The following is a 19,735-nucleotide window of genomic DNA, read 5'->3' on the forward strand; positions in this document are numbered from 1 at the left end:
CATAGTGCATTAGAAAAAATATGTGGTATTTTAAAATTACCACCTCCAATTCAAAAAGCCACATTTAATGATGTTCAAAATAAAATATTGCTGTCATATAAATATATTGCAACGCAATCAATGATTAATGCTGCTCTTGAGTTTAAAATGAGAGATGATACTGGAGTTTCAGATATTACTGTTTCTTGTGACGATACATGGCAGAAACGAGGACATAACTCCTTAAATGGTATAATAGCTGTTATTGCAGTTGATACAGGAAAATGCCTTGACTATCGTGATCGCACAAAAAAATGTAAAGCTTGTGAACTCTGGGAGGATAAGTTTATCTCTGATTAATATGAAGAGTTTATGCAAAAACATAAAAATGACTGTCACCTTAATCATATCGGATCTGCTGGATCTATGGAAGCAGCAGGACTTGTTGAATGTTTTAATGCCTCTGTTTTAGAATGAAAATTAAGGAACATAAATTATCTTGGAGATGGTGACTCTAAAGCATTTTCAGTCATTCAAAAACAGAATCCATATGGTGGAAAAGAAATAACCAAGCTTGAAAGTGTTGGTCATATTCAAAAAAGAGTTGGAGCAAGGTTAAGAAAATTAAAAGCAACTAATAAAAGCTTATTAAGTGATGGTAAAAAAATAGGGGGTGTTGGTCATCTTACGGACAAAAAAATTAACAAATTACAAAATTATTTTGGAATTGCGATTCGTCAATGTTGTGGAAAATCTGTTTATGAACTAAAAAAAGCTATAGGAGCTGTTTCATTGCTCTGAGGCATCATCTTCTGATGTAAGACATGCTATGTGTCCTCAAACTAATAATACATGGTGCAAATACCAAGAAGATAAAATTAATAAAACAAATGTTTATAAAGAAAAACCTGGACTGCCTGTTGTTATCAGAGACAATTAAACCAGTATTATTAGAATTATCAGATAAAAGCTTGTTAAAAAAGTGCCTTCATGGAAAATCTCAAAACAATAATGAATCCTTGAATGCAATAATTTAGAAACGGTGTCCAAAAGATGTTTATGTGGGGCAAACTGCTTTAGAGATATGTGCAGCATCAGCTGTTATTAATTTCAATGAAGGATTAGCTGGTATGTTGAATGTTTATTTAGAGCTTGGTATAGATCCTGGCAAAAACTGCATTACATTTTGCATTCAAAGAGATAGTCAAAAAGTTAAAAATAATGCAAAAAAATTGACTGATGAGGTAAAGCAACGTCGGAAACAAATAAGGGCAAAACGAAAAGGTTATAGTGATCAAGATGAAGAAATTGAAGGTATAGCTTACGACGGATGTTTTTAGTGATTTTACTATTTTTCAATTAATATAACTATTCGTTTTAAAAATTTAAATTTGGTTATCATAATTTTTACTTTTAAAAAAAAAACTTTTTACTTCAAAATTTATATATTTTTCTTAACAAGGATTCTAACCTCTTTATGGTACTTAAAAAATTATTTAAAACTTATTATAAACTTAGTTTATTAACATTGTTGTTAGCTAATACATTGAAGAGTGATTAGAAATCTTTAGAAATAAAATCAGAGTTTATTTTATATTTTAACTTGTTTTTTTCTATGTTAATTTTTTTAAATTACTGTTTTCTCAGAACGACATTTTTGAGCACAGTGCGATAAATAACTTGAGAACTACTTGTTATGGTGCTTTGAAATTTTGTACAGTTGTAATAATATATATAATAAACTCATTGAAGCAGTATATTTTTTTAATATTATTTTTTGGCAGAGTTATGGGCTCGTAAAGGGGGCTGTTTGGGGTAAAATTTTACCCAGTGAAAAAAAAAACCGCGTCCCACATGGGTTCCGCGTGGGTTCCGTGTGGGATTGATGGGATTTATGTGGGACGGATTTTCCCATGTGGTATCCGTATGGAAATTTGTCACCTTAAACCCATGTGGGTAATCCCACATGGGTTACATGTGGGAACCATATGGTATTTACACACATGGGAAATCCCACGTGGGTTTCCTGTGGGATTTGCATGGGAATTAATTTAAAAGCTGGAAACTAAAAAAAAATTTTTAAATCGACATTGCATTGCGTTACGTTTATATTGTGTGAAAATATTTTATATTAATAAAGGGAATGCAAGCAAGTATGTAAGTACCACGAATAATGTTTATCTTTCTTTATAGAAATAAGATTAAGATTTGTGCAAATAGACTTATTATTAGGATAATATAATAGTTATTTGAATATATATCTTGAGTAAATTATTTGCAAACAATTAACTGATGCAAGTTGAAATGTTGTCAAAAACCAATCTTGCATGCATGGGACACTGCAGTGTCCCACAAAGAAATTCAGGTTTGAAAGTCAAAGAATTCCCAATTGTCTTTATTAAAAAAAGAAAAAAATAGGATAGAGATGGGTTTCTGTAACTTTTTTTATGCTCCAAAACTTTTAACTTTAGATATAATAAGGTCCTTAAGACTTAAGGGACTTACGAACTACATTGAGGAACAAAAACAGTATATTTACAGAAACTTTTCAATTTTTAATATGGAGTACCACAGTGTTATTGAAAATAAAGCCTCTGGGTCCAGTTTTCAAAGTAATATGATCTAAGTAATGTTTAAATAAAATATTATGCTTTAAAATGCATATAGTTATACATATAACTCCTGATAGTTAACTATATGTATAACTAGTTATACATATAATTATTATTAATATATAAAATATACATAAACTTATTTTTTAAGGTTATGCTTGAACAAATTAGTACCCATTAATTCAAATTCAAGATTTAGTTAAATTCAAGTTAATGTTCTTATTTATTAATTGTTTTTGTTAATTTTATATTTATTTGTTCAAATTTAACAGTTAGTACTATATTTTACTACAGTAAGAATGTTTATCATTGTTGAACGTGATTTTATTAGTAACTTAATTTTATTTTCAACATATTTTGACAACACCCTTTATATTTTAAATGATGACAGCTTTACTTTTCTATTGATGTTAAATTTATTACGTTTCAATAACTCAGATTGAATCTTTACTGAATTATTGTAAGCTTTGTAGGGGTTTGTTGTATATCAAATGGTGTTGTAAATAAAGTAAAAATAATATATATATATATATATATATATATATATATATATATATATATATATATATATATATATATATAACATTAAAACAATAAAATTGATACAAATTTTCACTTTAAAACGAATACCATTAACATTGTGATGATAATAGCATTAGGAAACTAGTATTTATGTATTATTATTACTATAAAATACTATAAAAATATATGTAATACTATAAACAAATAAGTTTTTAATTCATTTTATAAAATGGAGACTGACAACTGATAATTAATGGAAATAAATACAAATTATAAAAATCATGTATTATTACTAAATACTATATTAATGTTAGTCTACAAAGTTAAAAACTAGTTTAGAGCATTGTTATTAGTTCTTTTACGATTCGCACTTCCACTTTGTCTCTCAAATTTATAAAATAGGTGGTCAAAGCTTGCTCAATAGGTAGGTTCTCAGCATAACAATGCTTTTTTCTTACACTTTCTAAAGAGAAATATGGCAAATTGATTACTTATTTTACTTAAATTGTAGGGTCATCTATGCATAATGATGTCAGATGATGACCCGGTTTATTGAACAACTTCACCCTTTATCAAACTCAGTCAATTTTTTGCCATCTCCCATTGAAAATGATGTCAGTTTTTGTTATCGTATTATGATGGTATATCTGAATTGTTAATATAATATAAAAAATGCATATACCATCAATTTTTTTCTGGTTCAGTTATACATTTATTCTCAACAGTACTATAAGTAAAAAAAAAAAAACATAAATTGTTCTTACAGATAAGCAAGCTAATTTCTGAATTTAAATTGTTTTTCCTATGATCCTCTACAGTTTTAAGCAACAAAAGCAAGAAGTTTTTAGACCACATTGTTGGTTTAAATACCTCTAAAACCTGCTCATAGCTAGCATAAATTGTTTTACTTTTTTTTAAAATAAAATATTTTACTTTTTTTTTTAATTCAATTTTTTAATTGACATTATTTTGGTCTCAACATCCCCTCCCTATTGTCAATTATTGTTAAACTCACACTGCCCCTCTATCTACTGGCATCATTTATGGATGATCCCATAGCCTAAATACTATATATATATATATATATATATATATATATATATATATATATATATATATATATATATATATATATATATATATATATATATATATATATATATATATATATTATTTTTACTTTATTTACAACACCATTTGAGATACAACAAACCTTTACAAAGCTTACAATAATTCAGTTAAAATTCAATCTGAGTTATTGAAACGTAATAAATTTAACATCAATAGAAAAGTAAAGCTGTCATCATTTAAAATGTAAAGGGTGTTGTCAAAATATGTTGAAAATAAAATTGAGTTACTAATAAAATCACGTTCAACAATGATAAATATTCTTACTGTAGTAAGAATTAGTACTAGTTAACAAATTTGAACAAATAAATATAAAATAGTGAAAAAACAATGAACAAATAACTTGAACTTGAACTAAATCTTGAATTTGAATTAATTGGTTCTAATTTGTTCAAGCATAACCTTAAAAAATAAGTTTATATAATAAATTTTATGTATAACTAGTTATACATACAGTTAACTATCAGGAGTTATATGTATAACTGCATGCATTTTATAGCATTTTATTTAATTTATTATTACTTATTATTTATATATTACTTTAGATCATATTACTTTGAATACTGGACCCAGAGACTTTATTCCCAATAACACTGTGGTACTCCAGATTAAAAATTGAAAAGTTTCTGTAAATATCCTGTTTTTGTTCGTCAATGTTCGTTAGTCCCTTAAGTTTTATGAACCTTATTATATATAAAGTTAAAAGTTTTGGAGCCTAAAAAAAGTTACAGAAACCTCCCTATCTCCCCCCTATTTTTTTTTTTTTTTAATAAAGAAAATTTGACTTTCAAACCTGCATTTCTTTGTGGGACACTGCAGTGTCCCATGCATGCATGCTTGGTTTTTGACAACATTAGAACTTGCATCAGTCAATTGTTTGCAGATAATATACTCAAGAACTATATTCAAATATCATATGAACATGTTAGAGAATGTTCATATATTTGAACATCACAAATTTAATAATATTGTTGTGATATGTTATATAAATAATTCCATAATAGATTATGATATGAAAATAAGATAGGATATGAAGGCAATGATCAAAGAATAAATTTACTTATAGAAATTTAGATGTTTGTTTATTAGTTTCAGAATATTATATTATGTGTGACCGCGGCCTTCTATAATAACAGGCCTTGACATCGCGCAAAAAGTTGTTAAACTGAAGGCTAATTCCTAATACTGTGTTTACATTTTCATCTTTTAACATTAGACGAAAGTTTGTGTTCGCGCTTTTTTAATAAATCTTTAAAATGTGATTGGTTTATAAATTAGATAGCCCAACATCAAGACGATAACGTTGTAAGGTTCAAGGCGTTAACTTTGTAAGGTAATAATATTGTCAAACTAACGATAAGTTTTTTTAATAATTAAAATGCCTTAAAAATGCCTTTAAAATGCAGTGTATCTCTTTGCAAGTCGAACTATCTCAACTACAACAAAAATATCAATTTATACAACTACAATATCAATTACAACTACAACAAAAATATCAATACTCAACTACGACAAAAATATCAATTTATAAATTCCCGAAGAATCTAGAGGAGAGAAAAAGATGTAGTGAAGCTATCCCAAGAACTGGTTTTATTGTTACAGACTATACAGCAGTATGTCAACTGCATTGGCCAAATGAAGCACCTTTTGAAAGCAAATATGGGAAGCAACGACCTTTAAACCCACCATCTGTTTTTAAAATATTCCGCCTAGTTGTTTAGCCACACCAGCAAGTAAAGTTAGAAAAAATGTAACTTCAAGCGGTTTTCGAAGCATTTTACCAGATGAGTTAAATGATTTTCTAAAAGAGGATGAAATTATATTTGATGATATTCAATCTTTGTTAAGTGATAATAACAATGTTATTGTTTTCCAGCTTAATAAAAAAAGTGTGCACATACAATCAAAAATGTACTAACTTGGTCTTTTATTATTTATTTTAGTAATTTTCAATGATTATTCATTTGTAGCTAACCATAATGGCACAATTTGTAATATTTCATATTTAGCTGTAAACAAATTAAAAATACAGTTATCTTTCTAATATATAGATATATACTTTGTTATGGTTCTGCTTGTTATTGATACTATTTAATATTACATAAATATTCTTAATGAAATTTGAAATACGAAAAGCATGATTATCTTTTAACAATTTTTTGGTTTTCTTTTTATATTTTCGTTTTTACTAGAGATTATTATTAGAAAACATAGACTGCCATTACACCCTACCTAATATAAAAATATATCAATATAAGTAAAAGTGAAAGTTTAATCGGCCTTCAGTTTTTACGGCATTTTGCGCGATGGCAAGGCCTGTTATTATAGAAGTCTACATCATTGAAAAAGTAGGTTTTTACATATTTGTTTTTGTTTTTTTGTTTAACTACTTATCCTTATTGATCACTTTTTTCAGGATTCTCCTCATGGGTTCAAGCTCATTACGCATAATATGTGTTCAATTACGCATAAACGTTAGTCATTGTAAGTAATAAATTAGGAAATAATTATTTGTGAAATATTGTAGTCATTAATGACTTCAAACTGGCTAATAATTAAAATTGCTCTCTTTCTCTCTCTCTCTCTCTCTCTCTCTCTCTCTCTCTCTCTCTCTCTCTCTCTCTCTCTCTCTCTCTCTCTGTCTCTCTCTCTGTCTCTGTCTCTCTCTCTCTGTCTATCTCTCTCTCTGTCTCTCTCTCTCTCTCTCTCTCTCTCTCTCTCTCTCTCTCTCTCTCTCTCTCTCTCTATATATATATATATATATATATATATATATATATATATATATATATATTTATATATATTTGTATTTATATTTTTTTTTTTTAGAAAATGTTTGAAGAAAGTTAGAAGATACTAAAAACCTTGGTATTATACAAGCCGAAGCGATTTAATTAATTCAATTGACAAAAAACGGCGTGTAAATCGCAAAAGGAAAAATAATATTTTTAATATTCGTTTAGGATGTATTGATTAATAGCATTTATTTTTAAATAAATTCATTTTGCAACACGTTTTTTAATTTTATAAAATTTCGTCATAATAGTTTAAGGTAAATCCCACATAGGTTATAGGTGGAAAACATCACATGTAAAAGATCAAAAATGCTACACGTTTTGAATACCAAATGGGATAAAGTAGCAAATACCAGATTAAGTTAAGCCTCTCTGAATGCTTCGATGATTAATTTTAAATTACTATTTAAGTAATTTTTAAATTAAAAGAATTTTAAAAATTATCATAGAAGCATTCGGACTTTCATTTGTCTAGTATTGACTACTTTTATACCATTTGGATTAAAATATGTGGCATTTAAGATCTATAACATGTCGTATTTTCCACCTATATCCCATGTAGGATTTACCACATAAAACCCATGTGGGATTTACCATATGAAACCCACATGGGACAAAATAATAATCCCCATATGGGTTACATATGGTAAAAACCCACGCGTATCCCATATGGGATTTACCATATGGAATCCATGTGGGATTTACCATATGAAACCCACATGGGACAAAATAATAATCCCCACATGGGTTACATGTGGAAAAAATCCACGCGTATCCCATGTGCGCTTTTTCACTGGGTACCCGTTAGCTGTATATACTGTATCTCCTTGGTGCTTTAAGCTAACTTAATAATTTTGCTTTAATGAGTTTTTTAATATATTACAAGTAAACACTGAAAGTTTGAGTTTTATAGCACCTACCCAGTGAAAAAGCGCACATGGGATACGCGTGGATTTTTTCCACATGTAACCCATGTGGGGATTATTATTTTGTCCCATGTGGGTTTCATATGGTAAATCCCACATGGATTCCATATGGTAAATCCCATATGGGATACGTGTGGGTTTTTACCATATGTAACCCATATGGGGATTATTATTTTGTCCCATGTGGGTTTCATATGGTAAATCCCACATGGGTTTTATGTGGTAAATCCTACATGGGATATAGGTGGAAAATACGACATGTTATAGATCTTAAATGCCACATATTTTAATCCAAATGGTATAAAAGTAGTCAATACTAGACAAATGAAAGTCCGAATGCTTCTATGATAATTTTTAAAATTCTTTTAATTTAAAAATTACTTAAATAGTAATTTAAAATTAATCATCGAAGCATTCAGAGAGGCTTAACTTAATCTGGTATTTGCTACTTTATCCCATTTGGTATTCAAAACGTGTAGCATTTTTGATCTTTTACATGTGATGTTTTCCACCTATAACCTATGTGGGATTTACCTTAAACTATTATGACGAAATTTTATAAAATTAAAAAACGTGTTGCAAAATGAATTTATTTAAAAATAAATGCTATTAATCAATACATCCTAAACGAATATTAAAAATATTATTTTTCCTTTTGCGATTTACACGCCGTTTTTTGTCAATTGAATTAATTAAATCGCTTCGGCTTGTATAATACCAAGGTTTTTAGTATCTTCTAACTTTCTTCAAACATTTTCTAAAAAAAAAAAATAGAAATACAAATATATATAAATATAAATATATATATATATATATATATATATATATATATATATATAGAGAGAGAGAGAGAGAGAGAGAGAGAGAGAGAGAGAGAGAGAGAGAGAGAGAGAGGGAGAGAGACAGAGAGAGAGAGAGACAGAGAGAGAGAGACAGAGACAGAGAGAGAGAGACAGAGAGAGAGAGAGAGAGAGAGAGAGAGAGAGAGAGAGAGAGAGAGAGAGAAAGAGAGCAATTTTAATTATTAGCCAGTTTGAAGTCATTAATGACTACAATATTTCACAAATAATTATTTCCTAATTTATTACTTACAATGACTAACGTTTATGCGTAATTGAACACATATTATGCGTAATGAGCTTGAACCCATGAGGAGAATCCTGAAAAAAGTGATCAATAAGGATAAGTAGTTAAACAAAAAAACAAAAACAAATATGTAAAAACCTACTTTTTCAATGATGTAGACTTCTATAATAACAGGCCTTGCCATCGCGCAAAATGCCGTAAAAACTGAAGGCCGATTAAACTTTCACTTTTACTTATATTGATATATTTTTATATTAGGTAGGGTGTAATGGCAGTCTATGTTTTCTAATAATAATCTCTAGTAAAAACGAAAATATAAAAAGAAAACCAAAAAATTGTTAAAAGATAATCATGCTTTTCGTATTTCAAATTTCATTAAGAATATTTATGTAATATTAAATAGTATCAATAACAAGCAGAACCATAACAAAGTATATATCTATATATTAGAAAGATAACTGTATTTTTAATTTGTTTACAGCTAAATATGAAATATTACAAATTGTGCCATTATGGTTAGCTACAAATGAATAATCATTGAAAATTACTAAAATAAATAATAAAAGACCAAGTTAGTACATTTTTGATTGTATGTGCACACTTTTTTTATTAAGCTGGAAAACAATAACATTGTTATTATCACTTAACAAAGATTGAATATCATCAAATATAATTTCATCCTCTTTTAGAAAATCATTTAACTCATCTGGTAAAATGCTTCGAAAACCGCTTGAAGTTACATTTTTTCTAACTTTACTTGCTGGTGTGGCTAAACAACTAGGCGGAATATTTTAAAAACAGATGGTGGGTTTAAAGGTCGTTGCTTCCCATATTTGCTTTCAAAAGGTGCTTCATTTGGCCAATGCAGTTGACATACTGCTGTATAGTCTGTAACAATAAAACCAGTTCTTGGGATAGCTTCACTACATCTTTTTCTCTCCTCTAGATTCTTCGGGAATTTATAAATTGATATTTTTGTCGTAGTTGAGTATTGATATTTTTGTTGTAGTTGTAATTGATATTGTAGTTGTATAAATTGATATTTTTGTTGTAGTTGAGATAGTTCGACTTGCAAAGAGATACACTGCATTTTAAAGGCATTTTTAAGGCATTTTAATTATTAAAAAAACTTATCGTTAGTTTGACAATATTATTACCTTACAAAGTTAACGCCTTGAACCTTACAACGTTATCGTCTTGATGTTGGGCTATCTAATTTATAAACCAATCACATTTTAAAGATTTATTAAAAAAGCGCGAACACAAACTTTCGTCTAATGTTAAAAGATGAAAATGTAAACACAGTATTAGGAATTAGCCTTCAGTTTAACAACTTTTTGCGCGATGTCAAGGCCTGTTATTATAGAAGGCCGCGGTCACACATAATATAATATTCTGAAACTAATAAACAAACATCTAAATTTCTATAAGTAAATTTATTCTTTGATCATTGCCTTCATATCCTATCTTATTTTCATATCATAATCTATTATGGAATTATTTATATAACATATCACAACAATATTATTAAATTTGTGATGTTCAAATATATGAACATTCTCTAACATGTTCATATGATATTTGAATATAGTTCTTGAGTATATTATCTGCAAACAATTGACTGATGCAAGTTCTAATGTTGTCAAAAACCAAGCATGCATGCATGGGACACTGCAGTGTCCCACAAAGAAATGCAGGTTTGAAAGTCAAATTTTCTTTATTAAAAAAAAAAAAAAATAGGGGGGAGATAGGGAGGTTTCTGTAACTTTTTTTAGGCTCCAAAACTTTTAACTTTATATATAATAAGGTTCATAAAACTTAAGGGACTAACGAACATTGACGAACAAAAACAGGATATTTACAGAAACTTTTCAATTTTTAATCTGGAGTACCACAGTGTTATTGGGAATAAAGTCTCTGGGTCCAGTATTCAAAGTAATATGATCTAAAGTAATATATAAATAATAAGTAATAATAAATTAAATAAAATGCTATAAAATGCATGCAGTTATACATATAACTCCTGATAGTTAACTATATGTATAACTAGTTATACATAAAATTTATTATATAAACTTATTTTTTAAGGTTATGCTTGAACAAATTAGAACCAATTAATTCAAATTCAAGATTTAGTTCAAGTTCAAGTTATTTGTTCATTGTTTTTTCACTATTTTATATTTATTTGTTCAAATTTGTTAACTAGTACTAATTCTTACTACAGTAAGAATATTTATCATTGTTGAACGTGATTTTATTAGTAACTCAATTTTATTTTCAACATATTTTGACAACACCCTTTACATTTTAAATGATGACAGCTTTACTTTTCTATTGATGTTAAATTTATTACGTTTCAATAACTCAGATTGAATTTTAACTGAATTATTGTAAGCTTTGTAAAGGTTTGTTGTATCTCAAATGGTGTTGTAAATAAAGTAAAAATAATATATATATATATATATATATATATATATATATATATATATATATATATATATATATATATATATATATATATATATATATATATATATATATATATATAGTATTTAGGCTATGGGATCATCCATAAATGATGCCAGTAGATAGAGGGGCAGTGTGAGTTTAACAATAATTGACAATAGGGAGGGGATGTTGAGACCAAAATAATGTCAATTAAAAAATTGAATTAAAAAAAAAAGTAAAATATTTTATTTTAAAAAAAAGTAAAACAATTTATGCTAGCTATGAGCAGGTTTTAGAGGTATTTAAACCAACAATGTGGTCTAAAAACTTCTTGCTTTTGTTGCTTAAAACTGTAGAGGATCATAGGAAAAACAATTTAAATTCAGAAATTAGCTTGCTTATCTGTAAGAACAATTTATGTTTTTTTTTTTTTACTTATAGTACTGTTGAGAATAAATGTATAACTGAACCAGAAAAAAATTGATGGTATATGCATTTTTTATATTATATTAACAATTCAGATATACCATCATAATACGATAACAAAAACTGACATCATTTTCAATGGGAGATGGCAAAAAATTGACTGAGTTTGATAAAGGGTGAAGTTGTTCAATAAACCGGGTCATCATCTGACATCATTATGCATAGATGACCCTACAATTTAAGTAAAATAAGTAATCAATTTGCCATATTTCTCTTTAGAAAGTGTAAGAAAAAAGCATTGTTATGCTGAGAACCTACCTATTGAGCAAGCTTTGACCACCTATTTTATAAATTTGAGAGACAAAGTGGAAGTGCGAATCGTAAAAGAACTAATAACAATGCTCTAAACTAGTTTTTAACTTTGTAGACTAACATTAATATAGTATTTAGTAATAATACATGATTTTTATAATTTGTATTTATTTCCATTAATTATCAGTTGTCAGTCTCCATTTTATAAAATGAATTAAAAACTTATTTGTTTATAGTATTACATATATTTTTATAGTATTTTATAGTAATAATAATACATAAATACTAGTTTCCTAATGCTATTATCATCACAATGTTAATGGTATTCGTTTTAAAGTGAAAATTTGTATCAATTTTATTGTTTTAATGTTATATATATATATATATATATATATATATATATATATATATATATATATATATATATAATATATATATATATATTATTTTTACTTTATTTACAACACCATTTGATATACAACAAACCCCTACAAAGCTTACAATAATTCAGTAAAGATTCAATCTGAGTTATTGAAACGTAATAAATTTAACATCAATAGAAAAGTAAAGCTGTCATCATTTAAAATATAAAGGGTGTTGTCAAAATATGTTGAAAATAAAATTAAGTTACTAATAAAATCACGTTCAACAATGATAAACATTCTTACTGTAGTAAAATATAGTACTAACTGTTAAATTTGAACAAATAAATATAAAATTAACAAAAACAATTAATAAATAAGAACATTAACTTGAATTTAACTAAATCTTGAATTTGAATTAATGGGTACTAATTTGTTCAAGCATAACCTTAAAAAATAAGTTTATGTATATTTTATATATTAATAATAATTATATGTATAACTAGTTATACATATAGTTAACTATCAGGAGTTATATGTATAACTATATGCATTTTAAAGCATAATATTTTATTTAAACATTACTTAGATCATATTACTTTGAAAACTGGACCCAGAGGCTTTATTTTCAATAACACTGTGGTACTCCATATTAAAAATTGAAAAGTTTCTGTAAATATACTGTTTTTGTTCCTCAATGTAGTTCGTAAGTCCCTTAAGTCTTAAGGACCTTATTATATCTAAAGTTAAAAGTTTTGGAGCATAAAAAAAGTTACAGAAACCCATCTCTATCCTATTTTTTTCTTTTTTTAATAAAGACAATTGGGAATTCTTTGACTTTCAAACCTGAATTTCTTTGTGGGACACTGCAGTGTCCCATGCATGCAAGATTGGTTTTTGACAACATTTCAACTTGCATCAGTTAATTGTTTGCAAATAATTTACTCAAGATATATATTCAAATAACTATTATATTATCCTAATAATAAGTCTATTTGCACAAATCTTAATCTTATTTCTATAAAGAAAGATAAACATTATTCGTGGTACTTACATACTTGCTTGCATTCCCTTTATTAATATAAAATATTTTCACACAATATAAACGTAACGCAATGCAATGTCGATTTAAAAATTTTTTTTTAGTTTCCAGCTTTTAAATTAATTCCCATGCAAATCCCACAGGAAACCCACGTGGGATTTCCCATGTGTGTAAATACCATATGGTTCCCACATGTAACCCATGTGGGATTACCCACATGGGTTTAAGGTGACAAATTTCCATACGGATACCACATGGGAAAATCCGTCCCACATAAATCCCATCAATCCCACACGGAACCCACGCGGAACCCATGTGGGACGCGGTTTTTTTTTTCACTGGGTACCATTGTCTCAATATTTATCGCAGCGCCTTTGACTTTTTTAGGTTTCGTGACCCAAAACTTGGGTCTAAATGTAAAATTTTGATTTTTTTTTTTTTTAATGTTTTATGCAGTTTTTAAATATTGTATGAAAAAATAAATATTGTTTGGTTAAAAGAAACGATTTTAGAATTTTGATTATACCACCACCTTAATATAAGTATAAACATATAAATGTTCGGCGTTTGCTACATGTTTGGAAGTTAGCCATCTCAAAGACCAAAAAAAGCTGGTTCCGGTGCAGTATGAGATTTTTACTCCCACTTTTTTTTTACTCTCCAGTAAAAATCTGATACGAAATTTTTACCGCGGAGTAAAAAACGCTTATGAGATTTTTACTCTCTTTATGAGATTTTTACTCCCTTTAGATGTTTTTACCGTTATGTTTATGTAGCGCTATTAAAAGTTAAACTTTTAATAATAATTTTATTGTTAACTCAAATATTAAGTTACATATAGAAGCAAACAACTTTTTAAAAATAATTTATTTCCTACATTTCTATGTAAGGAATTAAAATCATAATGGAAGTAAAAATTGTTTTATTATATTAATTAAAACGGATTAAGTACGCACGTATCTGTAAAATTCATATTCTATCCCCGATAGTGATAAATTTCTTTTAAACTTACATAACATAAATAAATTTGTTTTAAACTTTAAATTTAAACTTAACATTAAATGAATTTTTTTACCCCTTGACAGCCTTGAAAAAACGATATTTAAATTGTTATGGAAAATAGTGCGATAAAACCCATACCTTACCATAAATATGGGCGCGAATGCTCGGAGTATTGATTATTACATTAGGCGTTGTGAATAAAAATGAGCAATTGCTTTTTCTATGTGTTTTCGGAGCAATTGCTCCACTTTACGTAAAAGTAATTGCTCCTAAATCACATAGCAAAAGCAATTGCTCATTGTTATTGATAACCTAAATTAATTCTATATATATATATATATATATATATATATATATATATATATATATATATATATATATATATATATATATATATATATATATATTTATATATATATATATATATATATATATATATATATATATATATATATATATATATATATATAAATGTATTTTGCAGTCAGCAAACCTTTAATAGTAAATAACAGTTATATAGATATAAATTAATCAAAAATATTTATACAAATCATATATCTTAAAGTTATGAAGAGGATGATTTACAACTATTTGTCTGCAAATTTTTTTTTTTTTACAACAGTACAACAATAAAGTGATTTGCAGTTGAATTATCAAGGAATATAGCATGTTTACTAAGCTGAGTAAGTGTTAAACTACATGGGTAAGTCAGCCATTTTAATTCCTCACTATATTTGCTATATACTTTTATATCAATACCCATGAATGAGGCACACACAATTATTTCTGCATCAGTTGCCCGTGTTGCATTATCACTCATACCACTTTCATTTAGATATGTTACGACCGATTGATTCATATATGAAGCCATTTTATCATTAATATGGGTACACATATGTCTTACAACTTTTTCTCCTATAATTTCATAACTGCTTTCACTGCTTGTAATGATATAAGATATTGCCCTAAAAAAGCAATTACCATCGCCTCTGGTACTGTGTAGTTGTTTTGGACATGAAAGTAGATTAATATCTGCAATAAATATATTTTTGGTAATACCAGTTCCAAATTTTTTAGAAATAGAAGTTCTCATTTTAATAGTTGCATATTTTCCAATCTTATTAATAGAAATTTGCTTATTCATTTGATTGAATGTGATTTCTTGTTTACCATCAGTTATTTTTTCATTATATAAACATAACTTTGTCAAGTTGTACTTTGTTTTTAAAACTTGACCCTTTAGATTTTTCAAGGTACAGTTATTTGTGCTTGAAATGGATGTTACAATGTATGGTCCAGTCCAAGGCTTCACAAGTTTCCCGCCTTTTCTATCATCACGTCTACTATTTCTTAGCAACACTTTTTTATTTATGCTAATTTCAAAATTTGGAGCAATTCTCCTGTCATAATCAAGTTTTTGCCTTTTTTGAGATTTTTCTATATTTTGATAGGCTTCATCAAAAAGTTCATTCTTCATTTTATTCATTGCATGAAAGGTTTATGAAATTATTTTTTGTTGGAGGAATCATCATTGCTAAGAGCGTTATCATCATTAAAATCAATTAAATTGCAATCTAAATCAATAGGAAGAACTGCTTCCCTTTGGTAAAGCAATGAAAATGGTGAAAACCCAGTAGACTTATATTTTTTAACTCTCAATGAAAACAAAACACTATCAATAACGTATGGCCATTCCAGAGCAGCCTCATCTAGCACCTTTACTAATGTATGTTTAATTGTTTGATTCTGTCGCTCTACTAATCCATTTGCTTGAGGATGATACGCACTCGTAATTCTTTGAATTGTTCCTGTTTTTGAGTAAAGTTCTTTAGAAATTTCATTTACAAACTCACGACCCTGGTCATTTATTTGAATTTCAAAACAACCATGTCGACATATATGTTTATACAAAAAAGCCACAGTTCTAGCAGTTTTATCAGTAAGTGCTTCTGCTTCAACCCATTTACTGAAGTAGTCGACTAATACGACCAGATATTTATAGCCATTAACTTCTAATAGTTGTGTTAAATCAATTCCTACTTGCTTCATATTACCTTTTGGAATTAAAACATTTTGTAGCAATGGTTTTGACTGAAGTTTCCTGTTTTTCGACTTTTGACATTGTTCACATTCGGAAACATAGGTTATAATATCTTTAATCATTGCATACCAAAAAAATCTACTTTAAATGTGATGTGTAGTGTTATTAATACCTGTATGACCAGATAAAGCTTTGGACTCAACAGAGACATCGTTTTCTTCATGAACAAGCTTTATTATGTTTTGTTGTTCATCTCTGCTCCAAATAACTTTTCTCTAAAAAAAAGCTATAAACCATAAATATAATGAGAACAAAAACTACAAAGTTTTTTAGTGTTTATCTAGTTATAAATTTTGGTGTTTATCTGATAACTAGGATCTAGCTATAACAGGATAAAAATGACAAAATTGTTTAAAACATTTGTAATTTCGCTAAAATTAATTTGAGAGTAAAAATCTCATAAAGAGAGTAAAAATCTCATACACGTTTTTTACTCCGCGGTAAAAATTTCATATCAGATTTTTACTGGGGAGTAAAAAAAAAATGGGAGTAAAAATCTCATACTACACCGGCTCTGTATATATATATATATATATATATATATATATATATATATATATATATATATATATATATATATATATATATATATATATATATATATATATATATATATATATATATATATATATATATATATATATATATATATATATATATATATATATATATATATATGTATATATATATATATATATATATATATATATATATATATATATATATATATATATATATATACATATTTATATATATATATATTTATATATATATATTTATATACATATATTTATATATATATATTTATATACATATATTTATATATATATATATATATATATATATATATATTTAAATATATATAAAATAAAAGGTCTACCTGCTGAAACACCCGTGGTAAATTATTTAGGCGCCCGGTTATTTTAATATTATTATGCAAATAAAATATAATGTATTAAAATTACTTTTTGGAATAAATTTAACTTTACAAAATTCTTTTTTTTTTCTTCCTGAAATTTAATAAACTTTTCAAAAGCTAATTTTATTTTCGAAATTAATTTAGGTTATCAAATGTTGTTTTGTTTTTTTCGAAGTTAATTTCACATTTCGAAATTCTTTTTTTTCTTTCCAAAGTAATTTCACTTTTCGAAATCCACTTTTTTTTTTCCGAATATAATTTCTTATTTCGAAATTCTAATTTTTCTTTTGAAATTAATTTCAGTTTTCAACATACACTTTTTTTTTTCGAAGTTAATTTCACTTTTCGAAATTCCGTTTTTTCTTTTGAAATTAATTTCTTTTTTCGAAGTTCAATTTTATATTTCGAAATTATTTTTACATTTCGAAATTCCTTTTTTGTTTCCGAAATTAATTTGGCTAGTTCGATTATTTTCATAAGTTTTTTTGATTTCGAAAAAAAAAAGTATTTCGGTACCGTTTTAATCAAAATTTTTCGAAATTTGCAATTTCGATAATGAACTCTAGTTGAAACCCTAGTTAATAGTTCTCCTAACATACCTTGAAAATTTGGAGTCGGTAGCATTTGCCAAACTTTTATAATCTTGTTTGAAAATTTTTCAAAATGGCTGCTTAAATGTCTAACTACTCCCTGGTTACTTTTTTTTTCAAAATTTCAAATTTAATTGATATAAAATAGAATTTAATTGCAATTGATGCTCCATTACAACAATTTAAGCAACTTTATGTTAAGGGAATCTGCTACCTTAATTAAGTTTTTTTATTTAAAAAATTCCTTAAACAATTGCTGCATCATTTGCAACAATTGCTGCAAAATGCAAATTGTAACAAACGAAGATGAATTATTTTCCTCTTATCGCATATCACAATTAGTTGAAAAACATAGTAAAAGTTGGTGAAAAACTAAAAGTTACTTCAATAAAAGATTTATGACACCAGTCATGTGTCAAGGTATACCACAAGCTTTTAAAAAATTTGCCATTTAGTGATACTACAGTAAAGCGTAAAATTGAAGCAACGGCAGTTAACGTGAAAAAAAAAAAAAGTTTAAAGTTTTAAAACCTTAAAAAAGATTAAAGTTTTCATAAACGTTCATTTTCCATGCAATCAAATGAGTCTACCATTGCTTTTTGATTTCATAAATACGTTATTTTTATTGAAAATAATTACAAGAAGAAATGCAATTTGCAATAAATCTTATCACGGATGCAACTTGATATCTAAATTTACTGTTTTGAAATCATACTTTACAAAAACTATATTTCTTTAAATAATACTTTTGCTTCTATTACCGATGGAGCACCAGCAATGATAGTTTGCTATTGTAAATTTGTTGCTTTTTTGAAGGCTGAAGCACTAAATGTTTTACGTGCACAGACAATATGTTGTTGGAAAAATTTAGGAGAAATTCTCTTTCTAATGTTTCTAATCTTTGAAATTCAAATCTAATGCCAAAAATTATAGAATGTTTTGACAGCTGTACCAGGATAATAATGAAGATTTTATAAGATAGTATACTTTGCAAACAGAAGTTCGATGATAAAGTGTTCATTTAGAAATGTTTTTTTAGCATTATATAATAGTATCATGCAATTCTTTGAAAGTAACAATAAAACCGCTCTCAACAATTCACAATAGTCAAAAAAGATGCCTTTTATTCGAGATATATTTTCAAGAGATTGAAATGATATTAATTTACAACTCGAGGGCACTAATAAAACTTTAATTGCCAAGTTATTATGTCATTGTTTATTGACAACATTGACCTTTTCCGTCATAATCTATTAATATAAAAATTTATCTGGTTTCTGAATTATCATCCATAAAAGATGATGAGACTCCAGAGGATGTTGAAATATTCAGCGACCTAATGATGAACTTAAATCTGACATAAAAAAATAATTTGAAGATATTTTGAACTTAATGATGTACGACTGAAAAAAAATTAATTTACTGCAAATGTTATGAAAGTTGATACAAAGTATAAAGACGAACTCTTAAAAATCAAATGTGATA

General features: G+C 26.9%; 2 long non-coding RNA genes across 2 annotated transcripts; one reads left to right on the plus strand and one right to left on the minus strand.

Annotated features, from left to right (window-relative positions):
- Window positions 1–6,321: 6,321 nt before the first annotated feature.
- LOC136082819 (uncharacterized) lies at window positions 6,322–7,253 on the plus strand. Its single transcript, XR_010639741.1, has 2 exons — window positions 6,322–6,725; window positions 7,071–7,253. It is a non-coding gene; the product is annotated as an uncharacterized LOC136082819 (long non-coding RNA).
- A 1,283-nt stretch (window positions 7,254–8,536) lies between these two features.
- Window positions 8,537–13,662, minus strand: LOC136082820 (uncharacterized). Its single transcript, XR_010639742.1, has 3 exons — window positions 13,651–13,662; window positions 9,055–9,122; window positions 8,537–8,719 (listed from the first exon to the last, which is right to left on the minus strand). It is a non-coding gene; the product is annotated as an uncharacterized LOC136082820 (long non-coding RNA).
- Between the last annotated feature and the right edge of the window lie 6,073 nt (window positions 13,663–19,735).

This window comes from Hydra vulgaris, chromosome 07 (genome assembly GCF_038396675.1).
Source record: "Hydra vulgaris chromosome 07, alternate assembly HydraT2T_AEP".
Taxonomy (NCBI): Eukaryota; Metazoa; Cnidaria; class Hydrozoa; order Anthoathecata; family Hydridae; genus Hydra; species Hydra vulgaris.